The sequence below is a fragment of the Triturus cristatus genome, chromosome 5_2 (assembly GCF_964204655.1).
Source record: "Triturus cristatus chromosome 5_2, aTriCri1.1, whole genome shotgun sequence".
NCBI classification, from domain to species: Eukaryota; Metazoa; Chordata; class Amphibia; order Caudata; family Salamandridae; genus Triturus; species Triturus cristatus.
This window is the reverse complement of record NC_140588.1, coordinates 789,562,166-789,576,531: the sequence shown is the minus strand read 5'-3', so window position 1 is coordinate 789,576,531 and position 14,366 is coordinate 789,562,166.

Here is a 14,366-nt window from a genome sequence, read left to right as displayed (position 1 = left end):
GAGGGTGTTGGTCCAGCTCACCCGAGCATACAGAATTAAAATCTCCCCCCAGCACCATCAACCTCTCTGTAAGAGAAAGAAGGGAAGTAAGGAGGTCCTGGAATGTTACAGTTTGAAGGCCATAAACTGATAGCAATGTGAGACCCGATCCTTCCAGGTCCCAGAGACACCCACATACCTACCCCTGTCGTCAACCCAGGTGGAGTCTAGATTGAAAGGGAATTGTATTCTTAGCCATAATGCACATTCCCCTGGATCCGAACTTGAAACCCACATGAGCCACTAATTTATAGCCGCACCAATTCATCGTTCTACAGAAGTGACCCATCAGATTCATCTCTTGAAGAAACACAATATCAGGACCCATTTTTTTGATGTATTGCAAAATGATGATCCGCTTGATTTTGTCCCCAAGCCCATTGACATTACAACTTAAGGTTTTGATACTTTTATCCCAGTGTGTGTGCATTGGTATTGTGATTTACAATAAACTCTATTACTGCTAGCGGGTGGTAGATATTTGTGAAAACAAAAGCCAATATTGAATGAGTAAGTCATGCTTTGCAAATTTTGTAGTGAATTAGCCAGAGTCCATCTAATTTACTGCTTTTGATGAAGTTGGCAGTTGTTTTGTGTAAATGATTTGATTTGCTGTCCCTAATTTCAGCTCTTTGGTGTTGGGCATTGAGGACCATGTGTCAAGGACTGGACGGTTAAATAGTATCTTGAGTCCTTTTCTTGACTGTCAGAGAGAAGGCCTGTTCTGCCCTGTAATCATGGTGCCACCACGCTCTCTATAGTATACATGGAATATGTCAAGTCACTGCTTAAGAAGACCCCAGTTAGGAAAAACCCACAAAGGTGAAAAGGCTCTTAGTAATCTTGTAGCCCTTTGTGGACGATGAAGATTAATACTGAAAAAAACTATCAAGAAACCAAACTCTCCCTTTGATTATAGAGCAAAGGGCTAAGCAGGAATTCACTGTGGTTTATCCAGGAGAGGATCCAACCGCTAAAAGCAAAAAGTTAGAACACACATAGGAGAATGGGGTGAGGAGGGGGGCGTGGCCTGCAGCCAATGGCGACGGATACGAGCTAAGGAGCTGCGTCCGCCGTCTCCCCGCTTCTAACCTTCCTGAGCCCCTGACACAGCAGGGGAGCCGCAAATCGCATCAAAGCCCTCTGGAGTGTGTCTGCTGGACTCGGCGGAGGTTTGTGGGGCATTGCAGCTGCTATTGGGGGTGAATTGCTGCCCGTCACATTGGCGGACCGAGAACTAAGATGGTGGCTGCGAGGAGATTACTGCTGCCGTCCCTGACCTGTGTGGCGGACGATCATCCCAGGACGGGGGAGAGTGCCGGTGCTGCTTGACGGGCGTCGGCCCGCTACTGAGGAGGTGGGGAGGAAAGAATGCGCTTCCACTGAGACCCGTTCGCCTGCAGCGCTGCCCCCTGAGCAGACTGGACCGCTATGCAAAATGGCGGCCAGGTGGTGAGCGCCCTGCGATGATATCTGCGTGGGGAAGTAACCGACTTGAGAGGGTCCCCCTGCTGCACCTCCTTTGACCGCCGAGCTGGGTAGGCTCTGGTTAAGCGTGGAATGGCACGGGCCGATTGAAGATCCTGGTGTTCCCTGCAGTGGGGGCTTGGAGGAACCATGAGCAACATAGTGGCAAGTGCCTCGTGGACGCGCCGGCGCTCCCTTTCCAGTCGCGACACTTGGGGCGGAGGACGTTGTGGCCCTGAATGTCAGGCGCTGATCTAGGGCGCCTACCGAAGGTACAGTCAGAGGAGGATTACATCCCCCAGAATCCCCGGCTGTACGAAGGCGTGGCCAAGGGGGGTAAATACGCGCGTTACGAGCCAATCGAGGCGCGCAATACTGGATATTGGATTCGTGTTGGAAAAGACGCCCATCAGGGAACGAGGAAGACGCGGGTGTTAGCGTCTGCAAAATCGTTGTGAGCTTGTACCCGGCCGTGGTAGAACGCCGCCGAGAGGTACACGGCTCAGGGAAGTTTTGGTTCCGTGATCCAGGAACTCCACCGCGGGACGCTGACGTAAGCGTCGCCGCGTTTCAAGATCTCAGGACTAGAAGGAGGTTCGGAGCGAACTCGTCATAACGGACTTCGAGGCTGCCTCGTTGGGACTCTCGGAAGGATACAGGTATCACCGGAACCAGGGAGGGGCTGCTCAGTTCGGGACTGTATAATATGCCAGAGAGAAAGAGTATTAGGTGATAAGGAGTGCGAGACATTTGGTTATACCTTCGCCCTCGTTCTTACGAGGAAACAGAAAGCACTAGACCTCTACATGAAGATAATGCTGGAGTAGTGACTATGGGATTCTGGAAATAAAGTAGTAACCAAAGAAACGCTCAGTAGTGCCAATTAAACCAGGGGAAGCAAACAGGGGAAAGAAGAGGGAGAAAGGACTGACCTTTCCTGCTGGTGTTGGAGGGGGCATGTCCTCTCGTGTTTGAGCTTAATGCTAGCAAAACTAAAGGTGCAGTGGTATGTCTGAGGTGACACATTTGTTATGTACACTTAGTGAGACCTAAATGAGAGTAGGTTAATTTGTGGTCTTTTTCTATGTTCTTTTATGTCCTTTCATTGCAGGGCTCCCACTCCCCGCTGTCCCCATCCTATTCCTTTTCCCTCGCCTGATTGCCCTGGTACTCTGTGTTTCTGTAAGCCAAAGCCGGGGACGTCGGGAGGTGGAACCCTTGTGCTTCACTCGGATCTACAGGAACCACAGCGGAACGTGACAGAATTACGCGCCCACGAAATTAATCCTGGGGGTTCGAGTAAAGCACAAGTATGGCTTCATTAGACGATGTGTTGCAGGCTCTCCTGTTGGTGCAACAGGAATTGGCTGCCTCAAAGGCAGAAACGGCCGCCCTGAGAGAGAGGGTGGATCGACAGGGTAGGAATCCGTTTGACGCCACGCAGTCTTCGTCACCTACACAGGTGAACGTGTCTCCTCCCATACCCCTGGCTAGCCCGGAGAGGTTCTCGGGGGATCCCCACAAGATCCAAACCTTTCTGACGCAAATAGCCTTGCACTTTTCGTGCAAACGCGCTTCTTTTCCCTCTAACCATTCGAGAGTGGCTTTTGCGATCTCGTATATGACAGGGGACGCTGCCAATTGGGCTGTGCCCTTGTTCAAATACGACGATCTCCTGCTGTCAGATTGGAACGCCTTTAGAAGCGAGTTCGAGCGGGTGTTTGATCGAAGGGCCACCACCTTCTCGGCTGACCGAGAATTGTTGGAACTTCGACAGGGTAAACAGGACCTAGTAACGTATCTAACCCAATTCAACCGTCTCATTGCTGAAACGGCATGGCCAGAGGAAAAAAAGAATGTCCCTCTATTACCAAGGTCCTCAGCCCTCCACATACACGGATTTGATGAACCTCATGTTAAGGCTAGATCATAGATTGTCTGAACGAAGGGGAGAGAGGGTGTATGTCCATGTTGAGAAAACAGAGAGAGGATCCAGAAACGCCGGGACCCCTTCTGAGGTCCAGGCAGAACCCATGGAGGTGGGTGCGATCCGGGCCCCGTTGTCTAGGGCAGAAAGAGAAAACCGCAGAATAGCCGGTTTATGCATGTACTGCGGTAAGAAGGGCCACTATGTTCGGGTTTGCCCCATAAAACCCAAGAAGAGTGGGTATGCTGGTGTGAAGAAAGTGGCGGTGGCCACGTTGCAGGCATCCCTCCCAGACACCCTGGCTACAGAAAAGGGAGTCAAGGTATCCAAACCTCGTGCCTTACAGTTGCCTTCTTTGGCGGTCATAGAATCAGTCGCATCTGAATCCCACGTTATGCTAATCATGCGATTGACGGTGGGAACACAAGAACATGAGGTCGGAGTGATGGTTGACTCTGGGGCCACCGGGAATTTCGTGGATAGCGGGTTGGTGAAGCGGCTAGGGTTGAGGCGCATTCCGAGAACAAGTCTAGAAATGGTATGGGCAGTCGATGGGAAACCTCTTAAATCAGGGCCCATCACGGAAGTCACTGACACTTTGACCCTGACCAAACCGGGACCTCTTTGAGATCATGTGGAAGAGGTAGCCTTAAACATCATCGAGGCTCCCCAGTATGAGTTGATCCTAGGGATGCCTTGGTTAACAACCCATAATCCCACGATAGATTGGAAGAGGAAAACGGTGGAATTTGAAACCGAATATTGCAAAGGGGAATGTGCTAACGCTCACCGAACACATCTTCTTGCCCTCACCCAGGGGTATCACATTCTCACTGCCGCAGAGAAAGAGACGGTCCTTCTCGCAGCATATAACAAGTATAGGGAAGTGTTTAGCGAGAGTAAGGCGGAAGACCTGCCACCACACCGCGTTTATGACTGCCAAATAGACTTGATCCCTGGGGCTATCATGCCTTCTTGTAGAGTGTATGCCTTATCTGAGCCGGAGACAGAGCATCTGCGACAATACTTAGAGCACTATGTAGATATAGGGTTCATCAGGCCTTCCCATTCTCCTGCCGCGTCGCCTCTTTTCTTTATCAAGAAAGCTAATGGCGACTTGTGGACATGCATCGATTATCGCGTTTTGAATAAGAACACGGTACGTAACCGTTATCCTCTTCCACTCATCCCTGTCTTGCTGGACCAGGTGAAGGAGGCAACCATTTACACCAGACTGGACTTGAGGGGAGCCTATCACCTGGTCCGGATAAGAGAGGGAGATGAGTGGAAGACGGCGTTCAAAACGCGATATGGTCTTTTTGAGTATAGGATAATGCCGTTTGGGCTGTGTAACGCCCCGGCAGCTTTCCAATACTTTCTCGATGACGTACTCAAGGAGCATATACATAAAACAGCAGTGGTATACATAGACGATATACTGATTTATTCCAAGGATCCTAGAACCCACAGCACACATGTGTTTCAAATCCTACACAAGCTGAGAGAGAACAATTTGTTTTGCAAGTTGAGCAAGTGCGAATTTCATGTCGAGAGGGTGGAATTCCTGGGAGTGGTCCTAAGTCCTTCTGGGTTGAGTATGGCTGTGAGAAAAGTGTCCGCTGTACAGGAGTGGCCTATCCCAAAGACAGTGAGAGACGTACAGTGTTTTCTGGGCTTTTCTAATTATTACAGGAGATTTATCTCTCACTTCTCACAGATCGTCTCTCCTCTTACCCGTTTGCTGAGAAAAGGTCACCCGTTTTCATGGACTCGAGAGGCTATGCAGGCGTTCTGCGAGTTAAAACAAGCGTTCACTACCGCCCCAATTCTACAACATCCCAGATCCGAAGTGCCTTTCATTGTGAAGCAGACGCTTCCGACATAGCTGTGGGGGCTGTACTCTCGCAACGTGAGGCGCTGTCAGGACAACTGCATCCCAAAGCCTTTCTATCTAGGAAATTGACCCCGGCTGAAGCAAACTACACGATCGCTGAAAAGAAATTGCTAGCAGTTAGAAAGGCGTTTCAGGAATGGAGGCACTCTCTGTGGGGGGCCAAACATCCAGTAACTGTATATACTGACCACAGGAATTTGCAATACCTAAAAACATATGAACCACAGAAAGGACCGTCCCTAGTTGTGTCTAAGAGATGCCCAATTTAGTGGGGGCAAATCACAAAAGATGACTCAAAAATATTGACCTCCTCCCTGGTGACGAATCGTCACCGGGGAGGAGGCTGGACGCATGCAGCACTAGGTTTTCTAGTGGGGAGTACGCCTTGAACTAATGTGGCCACAAGGATTTCCCCCCTACCCCTCCCATGGGGCAAATAGGTTTTTCCAATAGGGTTTCTCTAAACAGGTGGCAGCTGGCTATAAGCCTACGCCCCCAGTGGTAAGATTGGAGCCCAATATTTAAGGTCCGGACGAATGCCACGTACCCAAGTGGACAATACAGGCAGAAACCGCTAGGGGAGCACATGCTGCTGTTTCCGATTGTGGGTTGCCTTGTGGATTTGTTCTTTTGTTGTTATCTATATTAAAATGAAACCGTTATGTGTGCCCGGATGGTGTGGCTACCACCGCTTCTAACTCCTGTGCATTTCCCTTTGCCGCGGCATGCGCGCTATTGTTTGTATCACATGCTCCTCTTGCTTGCTAGCGGCCGGCCTGAAGGTTGTAGGCCCATCTTTGTATATTTTTTGAATTTTGTAATAAACGGTTTAAAAAAAAAAATAAAAAAAAAAAAAATACAGGCAGAAACATGTTGACCCCCTATTAACAATCACTGATTCACAGCGGCGACGGGATGATAAGGTCCCCACTCACCGCACTTATATATTTTAATCCCACATAGTAACCCCATAGAATAAAAATTGTTCAGGCATACTATGATGGTTTTTAAATTCACTCACTCCTTTTTTTGTTTGGGCCCCTACTTAGTTTAGAAGTGCATCCCTGTCTTCAGGTGTATGCCCGCCCTCTATCAAACGCGGTTTTTAGAGGGCGAGGACTGGCAGATGATGAAGCATGACATCTGGTGGTGTGTGATGCCAGTCCGTCAATTTTTGTGATTTGCCCCCACTAAATTGGGCATCTCTTAGACACAACTAGGGACGGTCCTTTCTGTGGTTCATAGCTTTGATTGGAGGCTGACCGTTCTCTAGTGCCCTAACGCCTCTAGTTCCCTCCCCGGGTCAGACCCTGGGTGTAACTGTGGTTCAATACCTAAAAACAGCCAGGCATCTCACGCAAAGGCAGATGCGGTGGATGCTGTTTTTTGCGGGTTTTGACTTTGTCATCACTTTCCAACCTGGTTCGGAAAACAAAAAAGCAGATTCGCTATCTCGACAAGACGGAGGGCATATGGCTCGTCGGGAAGTCACAGAGGCCATCGTTCCCCCGGAGAAGGTGATATGTGGTATCAGGGCAGACACGTTTTTGAACTCCGTAAGAACACACCGCACTATGGTGCAATGGCTTCAATGGGAGGAACAGGGGGCGGATCGGCAAATGAAAGGAGGATTGCCTTTTTTCCGGGACCGTTTATTTGTTCCGTCAGTGGCGCTGCAGCGCCAGGCTTTCGAATGGTGTCATGAGTTGCTGATCGTGGGTCACCCCGGGTGCACAAAAACTCTTCAACTTCTACAACGTCACTTTTGGTGGGTACGCATGAACGAGGACGTCCGACGATGGATACAACAGTGCAACGTGTGCGCCCGAGCCAAGGAAGACCGCTCGAAAGCTAAAGGTAAGTTGGTCCCGATGCCGACTCCCGCAGGGCCCTGGCAAAACATCAGCATTGACTTCGTGGTGGGTCTACCGATGGACCAGGGATGCAATGCGATCATGGTGGTGGTGGACAGCCTCACCAAAATGGGCCATTTCGTGCCGTGCAAAAACCTACCCTCGGCCAGTCAGACCGCCCAGTTGTTGCTGTCTCATGTGGTGCGACTGCATGGATTTCCTGGAGTGATCGTGTCGGACAGAGGCCCGCAGTTTATTGCGCGATTCTGGAAAACATGGTGTACGGCCTTGCAAGTAGAGGTGGCCACGTCCACCAGCTTCCACCCACAGACGGATGGCCAGACCGAGCGTCTTAATCAAACGCTCAAGACATATCTCCTATGCTACTCCAAAGAAGCAAGCGCTTCGTGGGTGTCGCTTCTATGGTTGGCTGATATCTCTTACAACAATGCGTGGCATTGCTCCATCAAGGACTCTCCCTTTAGGGCTAACTACGGTTATCACGCCAAGGTTCTTCCGTTGTCTTTCCCCACGGGAGTACGGGACCAGCCAGCTCTTGCTGCCCAGTTGCATGTTCTGGGGAAACTGCACGAGCGCCTGAAGACAAATCTGGAGTCAGCTAAAGGCATCTACAAGGCCTGGGCTGACCGCCGCCGGCAGGACGGACCGTCGTATCAACCGGGCGACCGCGTGTGGTTGTCCACGAAATACCTCCGCTTCAAGTTGCGCAGCATTTTCCATCCTCGATTTATCGGTCCGTATCCCGTGGTCCGTCTCGTGGGCTCTGTGGTGTATCGGTTGGCTTTGCCCGCCTCTTTGCACATCCATCCGGTGTTCCACTGCAGCTTGCTGAAGCCGGCGGCGGGGGCTAGGAGGGTGGCAGCCCCGCCGATTAACCGAGACGGCCATGTGGAAGACGAAGTGCGGAAGGTGTTGGATTCCCGATATCGGAGGAGTCGGCTGTGGTACCTCCTGGCCTGGAAGGGTTACTCGGCGGAGGAGGATTCCTGGGTCCCGGCTTCGGACGTCCACGCACCGGAGGCGGTGCGCTCGTTCCACGCCCGATTCCCGGACAAGCCTGGTCTTAGGAGGCGCGCGGCAGGGGGGCCTACCGAAGGTACAGTCAGAGGAGGACTACATCCCCCAGAATCCCCGGCTGTACGAAGGCGTGGCCAAGGCGGGTAAATACGCGCGTTACGAGCCAATCAAGGCGCGTAATACTGGATATTGGATCCGTGTTGGAGAAGACGCCATCAGGGAACGAGGAAGACGCGGGTGTTAGCGTCTGCAAAATCGTTGTGAGCTTGTACCCGGCCGTGGTAGAACGCCGCCGAGAGGTACACGGCTCAGGGAAGTTTTGGTTCCGTGATCCAGAAACTCCACCGCGGGACGCTGATGTAAGCGTCGCCACGTTTCAAGACCTGAGGACTAGAAGGAGGTTCGGAGCGAACTCGTCATAACGGACTTCGAGGCTGCCTCGTTGGGACTCTCGGAAGGATACAGGTATCACCGGAACCCGGGAGGGGCTGCTCAGTTCGGGACTGTATAATATGCCAGAGAGAAAGAGTATTAGGTGATAAGGAGTGCGAGACATTTGGTTATACCTTCGCCCTCGTTCTTACGAGGAAACAGAAAGCACTAGACCTCTACATGAAGAAAATGCTGGAGTAGTGACTATGGGATTCTGGCAATAAAGTAGTAACCAAAGAAACGCTCAGTAGTGCCAATTAAACCAGGGGAAGCAAACAGAGGAAAGAAGAGGGAGAAAGTACTGACCTTTCCTGCTGGTGTTGGAGGGGGCATGTCCTCTCGCGTTTGAGCTTAATGCTAGCTAAACTACAGGTGCAGTGGTATGTCTGAGGTGACACATTTGTTATGTACACTTAGTGAGACCTAAATGAGAGTAGGTTAATTTGTGGTCTTTTTCTATGTTCTTTTATGTCCTTTCATTGCAGGGCTCCCACTCCCCGCTGTCCCCATCCTATTCCTTTTCCCTCGCCTGATTGCCCTGGTACTCTGTGTTTCTGTAAGCCAGAGCCGGGGACGTCGGGAGGTGGAACCCTTGTGCTTCACTTGGATCTACAGGAACCACAGCGGAACGTGACACTGAATGGTGGAGCACCTGATCACCCCACACACCAGCGGAGCCTGATGCCTCGGTTGGGCCGGCCTCTCTCTGACACTGAGCCTGGAGACGGCTGCTGCAGGAGGATGTGCGTTCATCCCATGGGGAGAGCCCTACCCCACTGAAGCGCATCTACTACAGCAGGGTGCTAAGTGGGCCCAAACTGTGCAAGGAAAACCACCGGGTGCCATGAGTGTTCGGTGATACCACACCTGTGAGAGCATAGTGTACTTTGGAGCCTCTACTATGAACGCAGGACCAATCCCAGAAGTAAACTCGCTGTCTCTTAGTGGGGCGTCGCTGTACCCAATGGCGGCAAGGTGGCGTGATAATGGAGGGGAGCACTTGCACTGAAAACCAGGCCTTACAAAACCTCCAGACAAGAAGCGGAGTGGAGCAGCTGGAGGGTGCACCGGTGAACAAGCGATGTAGAGAGCTGGTGGAATATGCGAGCTGTGGGGCGGTGCTTGGTCTCGGCGAGACCCCTTGACTCACACCGGCACCGGTGGTGAAGCTCTTGTGACGAGGATGACGAATGCTCTCCGAATCGAGGTAATCCCACGAACTGGGGACCGCCTAGTGAACTTGGTGGTTTCGAGGTGCTCCCCTCCGATAGGTCACTGGGTTTCCTCGGACGCCAGGTCTGCAGGCTAGAGCCTCGCGATGGGGAGACCACAAAAAAAGCGGGGTTTCACTGCCCATAGTGTGGATGTCCCCAGCCCTCAATCTGACGAGGAAGAAGAATTGCCCAAAACGAGTGGAGACCTGCTTTCACGAAAACCTACATTAGCGGACATAATGCAGGCAATAACGGCCTCCAGGGAGGCGCTAGAAAGGAAGATAGATGCCATTGGCACAGACCTCAGCCTACTCAAAGAGGATCACCGTAAGCTTAAAGACAGGGTATCAGGCACTGAAAAGGAACTGTGGGGTCTGCCGGACGATCTGTGTCATCGAAATACTGGAAAAAGCGGAAGGGACTGACATGGTCCGATACTTGGAGGACTGGCTCCGCACGGAGGTGGCCCCATCGGGGCTGTCCCCCTTCTACGCATTGGAAGGGGGACGCCAAAACCAGGGGCTCCCCCTCGACCTGTGGTGGCTAGACTCATACACTTTCGGGACAGAGACCACATATTGCATTGTGCCCGCCAAAAAGAAACAGTACGCATCTCCAATAGTAAAGTAATGATTTTCTCCGACTTTACGAGGGAAGTTTAGCAAAGCCGGGCATCCTTCACGGCAGTTAAGGCTAAGCTGCGCAAACTGAACCTGTCCCAATGCTATTTCCCGCTCGTCTGCGAGTGGCTGACCCGGAGGGGACGCGCGTCTTCAATTCGCCACAAGACGCCTAGGACTGGCTGGAGGCCTGCAACTCTGCGGATAATCCAACTTCAGCTTTGGGGACCCTGCAGCAGAGTCCTTGTGGCCATGGAGCATGCTCCAGGGCTCCTTCGCCCAGGGAACTCAGCCTTGAACGACGTAAAGCGCTGCAGGCGGTGGTATCACACAGCCAAGCCAGCCCTGGTTCCTCTCCAGATGGCAGCGGATGACATGATGGTGGTTTGGAGACCTCGCCGGACCGCAGCGACAACGACAGTTTGAGAACAGACATGCCAAAAGTTACGCCCCAAACAGCTGATGAACTTATGTAAAGTACGGGGCTTGCCCTTCAACATGCTGATCCCCCCGGGGCGTCTCATCCTGGCTCTGTAGGTGCAGATCAGCCCTGGCTCTTCTTCAGGCGAGGGCGAGCCCCACACTGGCGGAGCGGAGTCGCCATCAGTCCACAGCGACAATGACGGCTTGGGAGCGACCTTGCCGGTGATTACTGAAAGGCCGATGGACAGATGTGAGGAGCATGACTGGCCATGCAACCTGCAGATCCTCCTGAAGCCTGACATAATTGCACCGTCGGTGCAACCTCTAAGAACTGGTGCCCCCCCCCTTTAGACTTCTAGGTATCATCCAGCCGACTATTGTTTGGAACAGTTAGCGGGGAGGCGGCATTAAAGCGAAACTTGTGGGGTTGTTAGTGGGAGGCTGCCCCTTCCTTTGTAACTAGACACTGGTTGGTGCACTCGCAGTTTGGATGGGGACGTCTCATTGGATACCTGTCCTGGGGAGGGGGAGTTGGGAATATTTTTCTAGTTGGGGTATTTTAAGGGGGTCTAGGCGTGTCACGGGGGGAAATTCGTAAAGACTATGTTAGTATATGTCAGCAAAGGAACCCCCATTAGGCTTGGCTTGTCTCTCATGGAATGTGAGGGGTATGCACTCCATGATACGACGCCACAAGATACACTCCTACCTGATTCGCAGAGGCATTCAGATCGCATTCCTCCAGGAAACCCACCTCCTGGCACACAAAGGGAAGGCTAGCAACGCCCCTGGAGGGGTCAGGTTTACTACACTACATACTCTACCTTTGCGAGAGGGGTACTGATATGGATTCGGGCGGTGGTCCCACTCCAATGCACAACACACGTAATTGACCCGGAGGGCAGTTTTATGGTGGTGACAGGGAGACTATACCGCAGAAACCTTACCCTGGGTAGCGTATTTGCACCTAACGTGGACCAACCGGCCTTCTTCTCATTACTCTCACGAAGGCTAATGACCACCCTCACAGGGTCGCTGTTACTGGGGGGTGACTTTAATTGCACCACTGATGTTACCCTGGACCGCTCACACCCCCGCTCCCTAATGCACCTGCATACAGGATCGCAGACTCACGCCGTAACTGGCAACAGAAATGGGGATTAGTCGCTACCTGGCGGGCGGGACACCCCTTAACCCGGGATTACTCCTTCTACTCAGCCCTTCATGAGTTACATGTCTGCATAGATGCCATACTATGTTCACCTGATGTCCATAAGGGGATTAGCAGCAGCGAATACCTCACTAGGACGGTCTCTGACCATAATCCTGTACTGGGTGGGCTGCAGTGATTATAAGACCTATATCACGTGGGCACATTCGGAAAGGGACAAGTCGGGAGCCCTCCTAGCTTGGTTGGCGAACCCAGCTAGACGAGGATCAGTTATATTGGAGCTCAGAGACCAGAGGGGAATAGCTAGATACCATCAACATGGAATCAACTAGATATTCTTTGACTACTACACTGAGCTTTACCGGAGCCGCCTGGCCCTACTGGAAGAAGCCCTCCAGGAGTTCACACGAGACATTGAATTGCCTGCACTGAATGAGGATGAGGCAACTTCCTTGGGCCGTGGGATCGAAGTACGCAAGGTGCAGGGTGCCATCAAAAGCATGGCCCATAACAAAACCTCTGGGACTGATGGCCTATTGATAGAATTTTACCTTGCTCACATTGACCTCCTAGCTCCCCAACTTACCCAATTATATAATGGCGTCAAGAGACTTGGCAAATTACCTGTCTCCACTAGAGAGGTGATCATCATTCCTCTATTAAAACCGGGCAAGCAGGCGTGGGATAGAATGGCATATCGCCCGTTGTCCATGCTCAATCTCGATTATAAAATAGTAAGATCCTGGCCTCCCGATTGCTTCCCCACATGACCACTCTCATACATGCGGACCAATCTGGGTTCATCCCCTCCAGAAAAACGGCCCTTAATATCAGACGACTCTTACATATATTAGAGGCAGATACCATTTCACGATAGCGAGTGGGAAAGAGCGATAGAATTCCCCAAAAAAGTATCCAGGAACGCCCGATTTAAGAACATACAGTTTCACATCCTACATAGGGCCTACCTAACGCCAGCGCGCCTACAACGCTTCTACCCCGACACGACCTTCCTCTGTCCTCGTTGTCAAGCGGGGGATGCAGCCTTTTCCCACATGTTCTGGACCTGCCCGGGCATTCAGAACTATTGGTCATCTATCCACTCGACACTTAGAGATCTCACCGGGCTGACCCACTTGACTACCTGGGAGGGTTACGCATTGGGCATACTCGGACGGAGAAAGCGACACAAAATACCAATGCGCTTTGTTTTCCTAGCCCACCTGCTGGCCAAACGCTGCATAGCCATGCACTGGCGGTCCCCGTCGGGCCCTCCGATTGCGGCATGGGTGGGGGCGGTTCTTAAATGGGCTGCAGCTGAGGAGGATGCAATACGTGAGGAAGAAGCTAAAGGTATCCGCAAAGTCGCAATCTCCCTAGAATGGGCACTTCTATTGCACCAATTCAGACAATCACAGACCCCGAAGGTCCCGGTCACCGACATACATACCCCCAACACCGCACAGCCACATGCTGTATATGCTCCCGGGGCAGGGGATCCCCCCCCCGAATCTCCGCGCCACCCCTAGACCCGTCGGGTTCGCCCTCGCTCGCCTGACATACTAAGCGGCCCCCCACACCAACCCAAGCACCCACCCCCTCCTAAGCGAGAGGCAGCTGCACTATCGAGTAGGCATTAGCGGACTCAAAGCATACGCCTGGCCCAACTACTAAGAACCCCATGGCACCTCCCAGTTTAGTTCTCCCCCCCAGTTTTTCTTACTGGAGAAGACCTGCTACAACACAGGCTGCATCTACGCAGAATAAGACGCAAACGTACTCTCTATATTGATGTTGGTCTACTCTGCTACTTATGTATCACAGTCACCTGTACGGAATGTGATGTGTGTATGCTTATATTAACAAATGCCAATAAAAAGAATTTTCAAAAAAAAATATATATATATATATTAGAGGCAGATACTTACAACGTTAATACCGCCGCAATCTTCGCAGTAGACATAGAAATATCCTTTGACAGTTTGCAATTGGGCTGGGTCCCAAGTTTGTGCAGTGGACAGCTCTTTTGTACACTGACTCCACCGCCAGGGTCAGGACTGGGGGAGTGATTTCGGAAGCTTGCAAGGTGGGACAGGGTACACAACAGGGGTGTCCACTCTCTCCTTTGTTGTTTGCCCTGGCGATGGAACCTTTGGTGGCACATGCTAGGTAGGGACGGGCATACCCAGGGCTGGACCTACACGGTCAGATGCATCACATTGCACTCTATGAGGATGACTTTTTACTTTTCCTTTCTGACTCGGAGGAGGCCTTATTAGGGGGAAAAA